Below are 12,283 nucleotides of genomic sequence, written 5' to 3'. Positions count from 1 at the left end.
TTTAAAGCATACTATAAATTAATGAAATAATAGTCTTATTAACTAAGTATTTTGCCCTGTTTTTTGTGACATCTTGTTAGAGGCAAGTACACAAGTAAATACTCACTTTTCTTAGAATGGCTCCTATTTCTTTGCTTTTCTTATTTTAAGGTTCATTTTAAAACTTTGTTGTTTTTATTAGTAAATGCTTGTTTACTTGACTTTGCTTGGAGTCTTAGAAAATAACACCTGTCCCTTTAGTATTGATAACGCTAATGTCACCGACCTTCTACTTCATTTGGCACTGTTTCTAATTCAAAGATTTTTTATGCCAAAAACTTATAAGTTGTTAACATCAAGAAAATTCATGTTCAAAATTATAACATTCTGTTGGACTCTAAATATTAGTGATTGAAAAATTGATAATAAAACTGTAGAATGTCAAGGTATAACCATGATTATCCTAAAAACATATAAGAAAAATAATCCTACTTTTCTCACTAATTCTTTATTCAGACTTGTCTGAGCAAAGAATTCCTTAGCTGGTTAGCTAGGCCTATTCAGTCACTATGGAGCTTTATAAGTTGCTATTTAGAAAATACCAGCAGTAACAATTTATATATCCTGTAAAATATTTATTTAACACTGCTACTTAGTAATACTGCTCCTTAATAATGCTAATGTTTTGATGCACAAATTTATTCAGTCCTTATCTTTTATCATCTAAAATTCAGAAAATTGACTTCATTATGATGAAACTGAAGAACTGGAATGAAGTCAAGGACTGAATGTAACCTCCATATAAAGAGTGGTATCTATTCATTATGTCTTAAGAATTTGAATTCTTTAACAGTGATGTAGATGGATTACTCCTGTTTGTATTATTACTGTTGTTGTTTTTTTTTAATAACTTCTAATACCCCCCACATAAAGCATACAGAGAACACAAAAAAGTCATATATGTAACCAAGAATTTCCTTTTAATGCTATTTGCTGTTTTTAAAAGGTTTGTTTCTTTCAAAACTGTTCTACTTGGCTATACTTCCTTCTGATCTTCTCTTCTTTTCTGTGCATTTTTAAATGTTTTGATGCCCATCTTCTTTTGTAATCCTTGCCAATTTTCCATCTCTCCTTCAACATAGCTCCCCCCATCCCATTAAAAACTGAGAGAAAAGACAGGGGAGGAGAACATCTGTAAGATAAGCGTTAAGTCAAAACAAGTCAAATAAACTGAGTTCATACCAAAAAAAATGTCTTTTTTCTGTATGTCGAATCTGTCACCTCACTATCTGGAAATAGCTAATAAGAGTCCTTATGTATTTTTAAATTATTTTCCTTTATAGTCTTGTTCTTATATAAATTGTTTTCCTAATTCTACTCACTCCATATTATCTCATACTACTCAGGATTCTCTGCAAATGTTTTTTATTGTTTCTTATTGTGCATTAATATGTAATCTATCTTGTATGTAATCTAAATCTAAATTTAACCATTTCCCAATTACTTGCTACCCTATTAGATTACAGTTTTGTTTTAATTTCCTTTTTTTCCCCTTTTTAACTTTTCTCTCAGGAACAGAAAGTTTATTTTATTTCAGGTGATTCCCATCTAGGTATTATCCACCTTTTTAAACCTATCCTTCATATCTAGTTGTAATATTCTCTTCTCTAAAATATAATGTTCTCCAGGAGCAGCTTTCTTGGGGGAGCTTCTGGAGGCAGCCTTCCTTTCAGTTCAGTGTAATAATTACCTCAAATGCAGCCAGGTGCTAAAGTCCAGATCCTTTATTGTCTCCTTCAAAATAGCCTGGTTAGCTTTCTTAAAGGCCTCTCTCTCTCTCCTTGGCTCCGAGAGCTCTTGCCACTAGTCCTTTGTCTCTGCCAGCTTCAGCCTCTCCTCCTCCAAATCTCCAGCCAGCACAACGGTGGAAGTTGGAATGAATCTGACTCTACTTCTGCCTCTACCAAAAACACACAGGGTTTCTGTGTCTGGCCCTGAGAGCTTCTTGCTTATATACTGTGCACTGAGTATACTCCAATCATTCCATCACTAGGAAACCATTATTTGTTGTAGGATTAAATCAATGCTAAATTAGATTTAACCATTGTCTCCTCAATTCCACTTAGTACCTTGTTTCAAGTTCTGGCCCATAACATCTCCTTGTAGGATCAGATCAATCATACTGAACCATGCTAAATTAGATAATTATTGCCTCTATCAATTCCACTGTCTTAGTACCTTGTAAGAATCATAACATCTATTTGTTTCCCTCTTGAGTTTAATACATTTCTACATCAAATTCTTTGTGTTCAACTTTTGTTTGTCCATTTCAGATAAGTATGGAGTTCATGTGAGTTATCCTTTTCTCCATTTTATATTCTCTTATGTACCTTAATCATAAAAGATAGCAAATTCCATTCCTTTTTAATTCATTACTCATTTATACGGTAATATATTCTAACTTTTTCTTTCTTTTCTCTTTCCTCATTAAAATACTGATTGATAACTTAAACAATCCACCCCTGGGTCTTGTATTTTTCTTATTAAACTCTCTTAATATCATTTGAACACATTAAGATTTAGAAAGAGTACTTGTTTCTTTTCCCATTATTAGAATATAAGCACTCCATCATCATATGGGCCCATCTAATTGTTCAAATAAATTTACCTTTCTAGGTTTAATTTTTTTTCAATAAATGAAAATCATTTCTCCCTCACATTTCCCTGTCTTCTTAAAAAAAAAAACATAATTACAAGTGTATATAGTCAAGAAAAAGTAATTAAAAGTAATTCCCATATTTGTCATTTATCCAAAAAAAAAAAAACCCTTTCAGCCTTCAATCACTTCTCCATCAGGAGGTGTTTTGTCATGAATCCTCTGGAATCATGATTGGTCATTGTGTTGATCAGATTTGATAAGTTTTTCAAAGTTGTTTCTTTACAATATTATTATTGCAATAATTTTTCTCCTGTTTCTTACTTAACTCTGTATCAGTTCACTCGTGTCTTTCAGTTTTCTCTGAAACCCTACCATTCTTCATTTTTTTAGGGGAGAATTGTAGTCTAATTACATTGAAATTGTAATTTTTTCAGCCATTCTTCCATTGTTGAGTACTTCTGTAGTTTCCATTTCTTTGCCATCAGAAAAATAGTTGCTACAAATATTTCTGTACATAAGGTCCGTTTCTTCCTTCTTTGATCTCTTTCTGATATCTAGTATTGCTTGGTCAAATAGCATATGTGGTTGAATAATTAGGTCATTGTTCCAAATTACTTTCCAGAATGGCATGGCTAATTCCAGTTATACCAATAGTGCATTAATATTAATGTACCTGTTTTTTCACAACCCCTCAAACATTTACCATTTTCTCTTTTGTCATAGTTGCTAAACTGACAAATTTAAATAGAACCTGAATTGTTTTTATTTGCATTTATCAAAGTATTTGTGTTGTGGAGCATTATTTCATGTGTGTTTTAATAGATAGGATACCAAACTTAGCAAACTGCCTATAAATATTCTTTTATTGAAGAATATCTCCCATTCTTAGAAATTTGAGTTAAATTTCTGTGTATCTTAGAAAAACAAATTTTATCAAAGAAGCTTTATACAAAGATTTTTTTTACAATTTTACTGCTTTTAATTTAAGCTGCATTAGTTTTATTTTTGCAAAAACTTAAATTTCATATAGTCATATTTGTTCATTATGCTGTGTGATTCTTCCATTCTTAATAATTTTAATAATTAATTTCTTTTTACTCTTTAATTTATTTCTGATGTCATCTTTTGTCATGTGGTCATTTTGAACCTATCTTGGTATAAGGTATGGTATGATGTTCTGTAGTTTCTACTAAATTGCTTTATGATTTTCCCAATAGACTTTATCATATAGTTCTTTTTTCAATAATAGATGAGAATCTGTTTATCAAACACTAGGCTAATGTCCTTATTTGCTTCTGCATATTATGTACTTAATCAACCTCTCTTTTTCTTAACCACTGCCACTTTATTTTGGGGAGAGGTGGTATAATTTGAGATCTGATCCTGCCAGGTTTCCCTTTCATTGCACATTTTGATATTACTTCCCTTGACATTCTTGATCATTGTTATTCCTGAATGAATTTCATTTTTTCCCTAGGTCTGTAAAGTAATCATTAGGTACTTTGATACAGCACTGAATAAATAAATTAATTCAAACTTTCAATTCATGTGAACAACATGGAGAACTAGACCTTATTCTTATCCACATCACCTCTGAAACTTCACCAAAATAAGAATTTTGAGCAAGAGCTCAAAGAGCAATTTCAACTGTTTTCACAGTGTAAGACACTAACAACCCTAACAAAGTTAAAAAAACCTAATGGATTAGCAGCAGAAAAGGCTAGTTCTTAAATTCTAAGATACTTGCTTAGCACCCTGCTCCCAATGGTACCATAGTATGACAGAGCTATAACAGCTGATTCAAGAGCTTGTAGTTTTCTTCTTTAGCCTCAGAAAAATTTGCTTTGACTAACATTGCAGTGTGGCTCTGCCTTAGAGCTCAGCTAGAATATTGATGATCAGAACTTCCTCAGATTGCCAATTTTATTTGGCTGTGTGATACTAGACTTAGCCAAAGTGATCAGCATCTAGATGGAACCAATTCTCCCTCTCTACCTCCCAGAAGTGAATTGGGATAAAGATTGAGTTTATTAAACCATGAATTTCTCTACGTAGGAGTTGTCTGAAATAGCATTGAAGTCCAGCCCCTAGAGTAATCACTATCAAAGTGGGGGGAAAGTCAGAAAGTGATTGATTGGGGGGAAATAAGAAAAAAGAAGTACCAAACATCTTAAAAGGATGAAAACTCAGCAAGTGGCTATGAGAATAAACAGATAAACCAACAGGGAAGGTATTAATAACAGAGAAAATATGGTCCCCAGATCAGCTAAATAAGTCCAGACATCTGTGACTAGATATTACAAAATGGGAACAAGGAGAGAGGGACAAGAATATTAGGTTTAGGGGAAGAGATCCTGTGGGAATACAGTTGAGTTAAAGTAGATTAAATTAAACTAAAGTTTAAAAGTGTATCTTCAGAAAAAAAAAGAAAAAATCCCATTTTGGGAGGGGAAGAGAATAATATCAGAAATAAATGAAGAAAAATTTAAAGCTAACTCATAACTTTAAAAAATCCAGTAAAATGAAAAAAGATTAGACTCGATAAGGAAAGAATATCACATTTTGTTACAAGAAATGGACTTCAAAGATAAAGACTAAATAGATCAAAAATGAAGGCTAGAACAAAATTTATTATGGATCAGGTTAATCCAAAAAAAGAAGAGTTGCAGTCAATCTGACAAAGCAAAAACATATTCAGAACATAAAAAGGGATAAAAATAAGCTAAAAAAATGTTATGGTAAAAGGAACCATAGGCAACAAAGCAATATTTGTATTAAACATATATCCCCAAATGTCTTAATATTTAAATATGTAAAGAAAAAACTGAAAAATTATAAAAATAATACAATAATATTAAAATTAGCCAATAATACAATAATGGCAGAAAATTGCCCTATTTCTTAACAAATCTATCAGAAAGTTAAAAAAAGAAACTAGAATTGAAAAAATTGCTGGAGAACTAGAGAAACCTAATAAATTCTTTTCTCACAATTATTTGCTGTGGAAATAAAAAGTGTAATTATGGGCAAAAAGAGAATTTGTTATTGATATAATAGTTTACTTAGAAAATTGTAGAGAATCAGCAAACCTAGTATTTTAGGTAATAGCTTCAGCAAAGTTACTGGATACAAAATAAGCTCTCAAAAATCATTAGCATTTCTAAATAATAATATTCATAATAAAATATAAGAGAACAATAGAAAAGAAAACCCCAAATAACTAACATGCATAAAACATTTGAGGATCATTCTTACCAAAGTATATGAAGTATTTATATAGAGTCTTTCATGTAATGCTCCTTAAACAAAGATAAACTTAAATATCTAAAGAATTATTCAGTGCTCATGGTTGAGTTGTCATGGCAACAAAATAAAAATGATATTAATTTGCTTTTTTATTGCTCTGTCAGTCAAATTATCAGAGTTAACCTTTAGAGAATATGATTCACCTGGACAAACAAAAGATCTAGAATATCAAGGAAAACAATGAAAAAAAAAGATAGAAATAAAAGGGGAATCCAGATTCAAACTGTATTACAAAGCAAAAATCACCAAAACTATTTGTTATTGTTTTTAAAAGGGTGGTAGGTAGAGTTAATGGATGATTCTAGACAAAGGAAAAACAGAATACTAGGAATCAGTAACGTAGTGTTTAATGAGCTAGAAAACATAAATTACTTAGGAAAGATTTCCATATTTGTTTAAAACTACTGGCAAAGAAATAAAATTAGTCTGGGAGAAATTAGACCTGGAGCAACAGTGTAAACCAAATTCCAGAATATATTGTAAATGAATTAACCTTAAAATCAAAGACCATAATTTTTTTTAATTTATGAGAAGAGCAAGATATATACTTTAAATAGATATAAATAGGTGTATTCTTAATCAAAGGGCAGCTATGTATCCCTGGGCAGGTTATTTAACCCTTCCTTCATTTAACCTTTTCCTTTGATTCCTCATCTAGTAGAATGAGTTGGAAAAAGGAAATGGCAAATCACTCTGGTATCCTTACCAAGAAAACCTCAACTAGGGTCACCAAGAATAGACATGACCGAACAACAACAGTAATTCTTAACTATGTTAGAAGCAATGATGAAAATAAAATTGATAGTTTTCATTACATGAAACATTAACATAGGTAATGTATGTAGGATAAAAAGGGTAATTACTGAAAGGTAACACGCTTTGTATAAAATTTCTTGTAAAAACATTTGCTGTCTAAAAAGAAATAAATATATTTATAAAAGTCATTTCCTAATAAATAAGTGATCAAATATTTGAACTACCATTTCTCTTTTTTTTTAATTTATTTTTTATTAAAGCTTTTTGTTTACAAAACATAGGCGTGGGTAATTTTTCAACATTGATCCTTGTAAAACTTTCTGTTCCAAATTTTTCCCTCCTTTTCCCCACCCCCTCCCTTAGATAGCAAGTAGTTCAATACGTGTTAAATGTTAAAATATATCTTCAGTCCAACATATGTATACATTTTCTTGTTCCACAACAAAAATCCTATCTAGAAAAAAAATGAGAAGGAAAACAAAACTCAAGCAAATATCAACAGAAAGCATGAAAATGCTACATTGTGGTCCACACTCAGTTCCCACAGTCCTTTCTCTGGATGTAGATGGTTTTCTTCATCACTGAACAATTGGAACTGGTTTGAATCATCTCGTTGTTGAAGAGAGCCCTGTCCATCAGACTTGATAATGATGTAGTCATGTTGTTGCCATGTATTCTGCTCATTTCACTTGACATCAGGTCATGTAAGTCTCTCCAGGCCTCTCTGAAATCATCCTGCTGGTTGTTTCTTACAGAGCAATAGTATGCCATAATGTTCATATACCACAATTTATTCAGCCATTCTCCAATTGATGGGCATCCATTCATTTTCCAGTTCCTAGCCACTATGAACAGGGCTGCCACAAACATTTTTGCACATGTGGGTCCCTTTTCATCCTTTAAGATCTCTTTGGGATATAAGCCCAGTAGTAACTCTGATGGGTTGAAGGGTCTGTACAGTTTGATAATTTTTTGAGTATAATCCCAAACTGCTCTCCAGAATGGCTAGATGCATCTACAACTCTACCAACGATGCATCAGTGTCCCAGTTTTACCACATCCCCTCCAATAGTCATCATTATTTTTTCCTGTCATCTTAGCCAATCTGACAGGTGTGAGGTGGTATCTCAGAGTTGTCTTAATTTGCATTTCTCTGATCAATAGTGATTTGGAACACTCTTTCATATGAGTGGAAATAGTTTGAATTTCTTCATCTGAAAATTGTCTGTTCATATCCTTTGACCATTTATCAATTGGAGAATGGCTTGAATTCTTATAAATTTTAGTTAATTCTCTATATATTTCAGAAATGAGAACTTTATCAGAACCTTTGAATGTAAAATGTTTCCCCAGAACATGTGCTTCCCTTCTAATCTTGTCTGCATTAATTTTGTTTATACAAAAACTTTTTAACTTAATATAATCAAAATTATCTATTTTATGATCAGTAATGATCTCTAGTTCTTCTTTGATCACAGATTCCTTCCTCCTCCACAGATCTGAGAGGTAGACGATCCTATGTTCTTCTAATTTATTAATAATACCATTCTTCATTTCTAGATCATGAATCCATTTCAGCCTTATCTTGGTATACGATGTTAGGTGTGGGTCAGTTCCTAGTTTCCAATTTGCCCAGCAGTTTTTGTCAAATATTGATGAATCACCATTTCTCAAAGAATTATTAGGTACAAACAACTACATAGAGGAATTGTCCAAATTATGAGTAATTTTTAAAATGTAAATAAAACAACCCCAACATTGTATTTTACTTCATACCTTGCAAATTCACAAAGATAACAAAAAGTAGCCACAGTCAGTGTTGGAGGATTTATAGGAAGATAAACCCATTAGGATGTTGTTGTTTGAACAGTAAATCAATTAAAATCTAATTTCAGAATGATTAAAATGTCTACAAATTTAAACTTTGCAATTTCATCACTAGATTTTAATACTCCATTGATAAGAAAATACCTGTACATACTAAAATGTTCATAGTAGCACTCTTTCTGGTAATAACATTTGAAAATAAAGTAGATGTACCTTAATCAGGTAATAGTTACATTTGATGCATGAATGTAATGTTACTGTGCTGTTAGAAATGAGGAATATGGAGAAGTGGGTAAAGATCTGTGTAAACTGATGTAGAGTGAGCAAACAACCAAGAACCCAGGATGCCATGACTGCAATCTCATAATTGGAAAGATCAATTACACACACAAAATTCAGAAGTGAATGTTGCATATTATATACATAAATCATGATTTTTAAAATTATTACAGTCAATTATATTTCTTATTTTCTTAATAAACAGTATCACAGAATAAGCATGCCTCAAAAGAGCTTTAGAAGTCTATACTACCCCATTCCCTATGCAGAAGTGGGAAATCTGTGAGTATGGTATGTTGCACAAATTTTTTGCAATGTTATAGTGTTATGCTACTTTTTTATTGTTACTCTTGAAAAATATTTTTTAAATGATATGGCTCTCTACCATATGAAAGAATAGGAAGGAAAATAGGAGAAATTCTGGTAATATAAATAAAATAATTGGGCAGCTACTTGATACAATCGACAGAGGACCAAGCCTGGAATCGGAAAGACTCATCTTCCTAAGTTCAAAATTGGCCTCAATTACTTACCAGCTATGTAACCTATGCAAGTCATTTAACTCTGTTTACCCCAGTTTCTCATATGTAAAATGAACTGGGAAAGGAAATGGCAAACATTCCAGTATATTTGCATGAAAACCCCAAATGGGGTCACAAAGAGTTGCGTGTGACTGAAAATAGCTGAACAATAAGAAAATAATATAAAACATAAACAACCTTTCTTTTAAAAGACATACATTAATTTAAGTGTTATTTTTACTGTATTGTCTCATTCTTCCCATGAGCAATGTTTTTCCATTTATTTGTGTATTTGAGTATTTTGTAGTTAAATTCACATAATATCTGTATACCTTAGTAACAAGACTCCTCAAGTTGGTATTTTAAATGTATTTTTACTTTCTATCTCTTCCTGCTGTTTTGTTGGTAATAAGCAGAGAAATTGATGATTTATTTGACTGCATTTTTCATACCTTTCAATTTTGCTGAAATTTCTAATTATTTCAGTTAACTTTTTAGTTGAATATCTAAGGTTCTTAAAGTAAACCACCATGATATCTGCAAACAGCAGTAATTTTATTTCTTCTTTGTCTATACTTATTCCCTCAGTTATTTTTCTTCTTTTAAAACTATATGTAGCATTTCAAGCTGTTTTTAATGGTAATAGTCATAGTAGGCATCATCACTTAACCCCTCAATTTATTTGGTAGACCATTAGTTTATTCCCTTATATAAAACACTGACGCTTGATTTTAGATAGATACTAATTATCATAATAAGGAATGATCTATTTATTCTAATGCTTCCTAACATTTTTAACACAAATAGGGATTGCATCTTATCAAATGTGTTTTCTGTAACCTTGAAGAGGTCATGATTTTATTATTATGGTCAATTATATTTCTAGTTTTCCTAATAATGAACCAGTATCATGTATCTGGTACAAATCCAATCTGGTCATAATGTATAATTTTTCTAATATGTTTGTAGTCTTCTTCTCCAGGTTTGTTATCAAATCCATATTTGTATCATAGGAGGAATTTGGTAGGATACTTCATTTTCCTAGTTTTGCAAATTTAAAGCATAGGAATTAATTTTCTTTAAATGTTTTATAGAATTCTCTTGCAAATCCATCTTTTCCTGGGCCATTTTGTGTCAGTTTTATTGGTATTTTATATACCAATATAAATAATTTTAATAATTTTACTTTATTTCACAGTTATTGTGTATTGTTTTCATTTTTAATAATTTGATTTTTCTCTTTTTAATTAAATTAACTAATGATTTATTTGTCTTACTCATTTTATTTTTAAAAAGCTCCTAATTTTATTAATTTAATTTCTTGCATTCAAGTTTGTTCATTTTTTTGATTTTTCAAGATTTTTTTTTGTATTTAGTTGGGTTTCTTGATTTGTTGACTTCTAGATATTTTTGTTCTGTGATTAAATTGTTACTATCCTCACTCTCTTTTTGATGAAAACGTTTAAAGATAAGAATTTTCTTCCAAAGACTACTATGACTATATCCCCAAAATTTGGGGATGTTTTTCCTTTTTTGCATGTTGTCATTATTGCATATTAATTATTTAACATTTAACATATTAAACAATTATCTATTGTTTCTGTGATTTAATTTTTTTGATCTATCTATTCATTCAGATATTAATTTAATAATGTTAATTTGTTTCAGCAATCCTTTATTGAATATAATTTATATTTCCTTGTGGTCCAAGAGAATATGTTTAAGATTACTACTTTCAACATTTTTGAGAGTTTTTTTTTTTTCTTTTTAATATATATAGTGTTCAAGAAACTGGTTAGCACTTGATGGAGATATTTAAAAAAAAAAAAAAAAAAAAAAAAAAAAAAAAGTCCCTTCCCTCAAGGAACTTGCAATCTTACAAGGGAAGACAATATGCAAAAGGAAGCTGGAAAGGGATGTAGTGAAAGGAGCTAAAGTACCAAACTGGGGAATATGATAATGAAGAGATAGTTCTTCTAAGAATCCTTCTTAAATTGAGGTCTAAGGAGAAGCTAAGGACAGAGGATACTGAAGAGCTATGAGTGGCTAGGCTGATGTGACTTACCACAGGACTTCTTAAACTTTATACACTTGCGACCCCTTTCACCAAAGAAATTTTTTCACAAGCCCAGTCATAAGTATACAAAATCAAACATTTACTGATAATAAATTATAATTTCATGACCTCCATGTTCAGCTACATGATTCCATACATGACCTATAGTTTAAGAAACTTTGATCTAGCAAAATGATGAATTCCTGATGGCATTCATTTATCTTATTATTTTCTTATATTTGGTCATTTATTTTTTCTTTTTTATAAAGTAATCATAAGAGATGTTCAGTCTATAGGTTTGATGCTGTCTGATTTTGCTTCTCCACTCCTTTTCTCTTTCCCTCTTCTTGAGATTAATCACAGGTTTTTATCTTTTGTTGTTTTTTAAATCCCCCTTCTTAATTCTCCTTCCATTGTTAAAGTGTTTTCCTTAGTGCCTAATCCTTCTCTCAGTCTCCTCCCCTTATTACTTTATGTTCCTTTTCTCCTTCCCTAATTGTTGAATGAAATGTGTTCCTGTTATCAACTCCTAGAAGTGAATTCCTTGTTTTTACCAATTCAAATTAAGTTCAAGTGTTGCTCACAAAACCTCCACCCTTTCCTTTGTGTATAGTATTTGTACACTCCAATTATGTGAGATAATTTTCCCTACCTTTCTTTTCCCTTTCCTTTCTTCTTGCAAGGTCATCAAAACAAAACAAAAACAAAAAAATCACTTCCAAACCCTGCTTTCTTAGTAAATTTCTTCTGTGACTCCTGATGATGATGATGATGATGATGATAATGGTGTTTTCAGAGGATAAATGTGTCTTCTTCCTATATTCTATTGGGAACATCTGTTTATTTTGTAAACATTTGATTAGTCTCTAATGACTGCTCATTTACATTTATTGTTTTTAT

At 31.0% G+C, this 12,283-nt stretch overlaps 1 protein-coding gene across 1 annotated transcript in view; it reads left to right on the top strand.

Moving 5' to 3' along the window:
* Nucleotides 1-12,283, top strand: part of ASZ1 (ankyrin repeat, SAM and basic leucine zipper domain containing 1) — a 98,231-nt gene that overhangs the window by 64,210 nt on the left and 21,738 nt on the right. The gene's annotated exons all lie outside the window — the stretch shown is intronic.

This window comes from Sarcophilus harrisii, chromosome 5 (assembly GCF_902635505.1).
Source record: "Sarcophilus harrisii chromosome 5, mSarHar1.11, whole genome shotgun sequence".
Taxonomy (NCBI): domain Eukaryota; kingdom Metazoa; phylum Chordata; class Mammalia; order Dasyuromorphia; family Dasyuridae; genus Sarcophilus; species Sarcophilus harrisii.
This window is presented reverse-complemented; position numbering and strand designations above follow the sequence as displayed.